Raw genomic sequence first — 4,267 nt, 5'->3', positions numbered from 1 at the left:
TGCATTTATGGCCTTGGAGCAAGGAGAGTCATCCTCATCAAAAATACGAGTACCAACTCTTACCACCATTGATTTAAATGCGAGTCAATATGAGGAAACTGTTGAAAGGATGAGCACTAACATGTTTCACATACATACAAGTATGGTTAATGCTAATGAAGAGGTCAGCAGACTGACAAAGATAAATGAGAAGCTTGAAAATGAGAAACAAGAAACTGAATTGTTGCTGGTAGAGCTTGAAGCCGTGAAACAAGAAAATGCATATCTAAAGAACAAACTCAAGTGTGCAAATGAGATTGAAGCTGTGTTAAGGGAGAAGTTGGAAAAGAATGAAGTCAAGTTGAAATCTTTTAGAAATGCATCTGAATTGGTTGGACAGTACCATGAGAAGAACAAGCTATGTGAAAATATTGTTATTGGTCTTGATTATCATGGCTAGAACAACAAGAAGAAAGCTATAGGTGAAAAAGGGAAAGCTAATGAAAATGATGTTGTTCCAGTTATTCTGAAAAAGGTTGGTTCACTTGTGTTCAAAGGATGTGAAGTAAACTTCAGTGAAGAAGAGTTGATTATAAAGTAAAAGATTGATGATGAAGACAATGAGAATAAAAATGCAGAAATAACTCAATCTTCTAAAGCTGAAGAGAAGCTCATGTACAACCAAGATTCCAAGACACATGTCAAGGAAACAAAAACTGAAGATGCAAGAAAGAAGAAGAAAAATAGAAATGGGAAGATTGGAATAAATAAAAGCAATAATTTTTCTTATATTGCAGATGCTCCAAGAAAGAAATATGGCTCTGTGAATCACCTAATTTACCTTTGTAAAAAGGTTTTTAGCAAGCCAGTTGAAGGAGCCTACAAATATAATGAAGCAGATGCAAATGATCCCTACTTATTATATGACAAGTTTGATTGCATCCCTTGCAACTTGAAAGTAATGAGAAGTTACCACAAGCTGAGAGTAGACCTCAAAGAAATAAAAATTAGGTCTACAACAGATAGGGAAAATGCACAACAGTCAATGAACTATATTTTATCTGAAACAACTCATTCTACTTCTACTAAATTAGTTAACAAGAAGAAAGTGCCCAACACTGCTTGGGTTGCTAAACACACTTAAAACTCATTGTGTGCATGTCAAAATGAAGAAGGTCATATGGATCATAGATAGTGGATGTTTCAGACATATGACAGGTGATAAGGCCCCGCTACCACAATTTGAGGAGAAGGTTGGCCCTTTGGTGATAACAACAAAGGATTCTGATAAGTGGCATTTTATACCACTTAGAACGTCTTAAAATGGCTTAAATTGGTGTCTTGAAATCAAGTATTTTGTGTATTTGATGCGTTTTTCTAGTGTTTATGCATTTCAGGGTTTTAGTTGCATTTCGGGGGAGAAATCATCAAGAATAAGCCTTGGCATGTGTTCACCATTGCGAGAGGAAAGAAACGGGCAGATTACGGTGAAGAAACGGAGCGAAATCAGAATTTTTCCAGTAGAGGTCTGAGCGCCCACTCAGCATTGCTGAGCGGCCGCGCAGCAAGCTGAGCGCCCGCTCAGCTATGCTGAGCGGCCGCGCAGGGTCGGGAAAAAAGATAAATTATTTTAGGACTTCTACTTCTGTTTGGTTTCCACTTCTATGTAATCTGAGTTTTATGGGACTATTATATAAGTAGATTTGAGACGTTTTCACAAGGGGGGATTGAAGAAGATTGTGTTTTTACGCGAGGAGCGAAGAAGATAAGGAAGAAGACCGATTTAGCACACCGCAACGAAGAGGAAGCATATATTCTTGTGATTCTTGTTTCGTTGTAACGTTGGATGCTAGTTTTCTTGCTTTGAACTTATTTACTCTTGTGACATACTCTGTTTTAATATAATTAGTTTAGTTATTATTTTCTTGTGTTTGTTTATCATGATTTCATATGAACCCATGATGACGATAAGTGCTATTATGGGCTAATCGTGATCATGGGGTTGTAACGGATTTATTATAGAATTCTTTAGTTAGTTGTTTAATGCTTTAGTGTGTGATGATTGCATGATATCTAGTATTGGTTGTGCGTATTCGTCTTATGTGCGTCGCGAACATATAAGATAGGGTGTTAATCTCTTGTGAAGCGACGGTGGATCTTGGGATTTAGAACTTGCCATGCTAGCATAGGTTCATGTACGTTGTGCATGATTAGTGGGTAACTCTAACAGTTTTATTTGCCCTATGTAATCAAAAGGAATAACTTGTGCTTAAATCGTTGTGTTGTCAATTTCTGTAGACATATGGGAACTCAACATAATTGATGACTATTCAACTTCTATCTTAATTGTGGATGCTTGGTAGAATGGTATTAGTACAATGAAAGTTGGCTTTTATCAGTTTCGTGTTATTCGGTTAATATCATCACTGTCACATGCTAAAGGTAATAACAATGGCTATAGAAGGAAGTAATAATGAAGTTGTGATCTCATGAGTGTTTTATTATTGATAAATTAAAGTGTTAGTTAAGTGATTAATTAAGTAGTTAATTATAGTTAATATTTAATCAACAATTTTAAGTGTTAGTGTCTTAACATTGAGAAGTAATCATACATTGGTGAGTGAGTTTAATTAGACAATAATTTAGTCTGAGTCTCTGAGGGAACGAACTAGAAAGTATTCTATATTATTTGCGAACGCGTATACTTGCGTGAATATTAGCGCGTGTTTTCGCCCTAACAAGTTTTTGGCGCCGCTGCCGGGGACTCGGCGTATTTGTTTAGTTTATGTACTTACCATCATTGGTCATTAGGACTCAGTGATTAGGACGTAGTAGTTACTTATTTTTTCCGGTTGTGTTTCAGGTACTTTAGCAAGCGTTTATGCAAACTCGTTCTCGTGCTCGCAAGAGGACTTTAGATACAGCTGAGGAGACAGACGAAGTTCTTGATATTCCGGAGAAGTTAGATTTTGAGGATTCGGATTCAGGAACTGAGCAGAAAGAACCAGAAAACATGGGAGATCGTATTGTTCAAGCTGATCCAGCTCTTATGGATTTTTCTCGGCCTAAAATTGATGACATTCAGTCAAGCATCCTTCATCCGGCTATTCAAGCTAACACCTTTGAAATCAAGCCGGGCACTATTCAGATGGTGCAGAATTCTGTTTCTTTTGGAGGAGCGGCAACTGAAGACCCCAACATGCACATAAGGAATTTTGTCGAGATCTGCAGCACTTTTAAGTATAATGGCGTGACTGATGAGGCTATCAAGTTGAGGCTTTTCCCATTCTCACTGAGGGACAAGGCTAAAGACTGGTTACATTCTGAACCAGCTGGGTCCATCACTACGTGGCAAGATCTTGCGCAAAAGTTTCTGGTGAAGTTTTATCCGATGGCAAAGACTGCTGCTATGAGGAGTGCTCTTACTCAGTTTGCGCAGCAACCTACAGAATCTATGTGCGAGGCTTGGGAATGCTACAAGGAAATGTTGAGAAAATTTCCACATCATGGAATGCCGGATTGGATGGTGATCACTGGTTTCTATAATGGTTTGGGGGCCCAATCTCGGCCCATGCTCGATGCAGCAGCTGGAGGCGCCTTATGGGCTAAAAGCTATACTGAGGCGTATAATCTTATAGAGACGATGGCTGCAAATGAGCATCAAAACCCAACTCAGAGGATGACGTCAGGCATGGTAGCAGGTATTCTGAAAGTTGATGCAGCCACCGCTATTGCAGCCCAGCTCCAAGCGCTATCAATGAAGGTTGATTCTCTGGCTACGTATGGAGTTAATCAAATAACTATGGTTTGTGAGCTTTTTGCAGGTTCTCATGCTACGGATCAGTGTTCTCTTGTCAACGAATCTGTTCAGTTTGTGAATAATTATCAGCGACAACAGCAGCCTGTGCCAGCGACCTATCATCCTAACAACAGAAATCATCCAAATTTCAGCTGGGGGAATAATCAGAATGCTATTCAGCCACCATATCAGCAAGGAGTGAGTAAACAGTTTAACCCACCTGGATTCCAGCAACCACAGCAGTATGCTACAAGGCAATTATATCCTCAACAGGGAAGTGCAGCTGCACCTACTAGTGCTGATTTTGAGGAACTTAAGCTGTTGTGCAAGAGTCAGGCGGTTTCTATCAAGACCTTGGAAAATCAAATCGGTCAATTAGCCAATGCAGTGCTCAATCGTCAACCTGGCACTCTTCCCAGTGACACGGAAGTACCAGGTAGGAAGGAAGCTAAAGAGCAAGTCAAGGCTATTACCTTAAGGTCTGGAAAA

The 4,267-nt window shown here is 39.3% G+C and overlaps 1 non-coding gene across 1 annotated transcript; it reads right to left on the bottom strand.

Annotated features, from left to right (window-relative positions):
• Positions 1-3,385: 3,385 nt before the first annotated feature.
• On the bottom strand, positions 3,386-3,492 carry LOC141709954 (small nucleolar RNA R71). The gene has a single exon (XR_012570502.1). It is a non-coding gene; the product is annotated as a small nucleolar RNA R71 (small nucleolar RNA).
• Between the last annotated feature and the right edge of the window lie 775 nt (positions 3,493-4,267).

Source organism: Apium graveolens, chromosome 2 (assembly GCF_009905375.1).
Source record: "Apium graveolens cultivar Ventura chromosome 2, ASM990537v1, whole genome shotgun sequence".
NCBI lineage: Eukaryota > Viridiplantae > Streptophyta > Magnoliopsida > Apiales > Apiaceae > Apium > Apium graveolens.
This window is presented reverse-complemented; position numbering and strand designations above follow the sequence as displayed.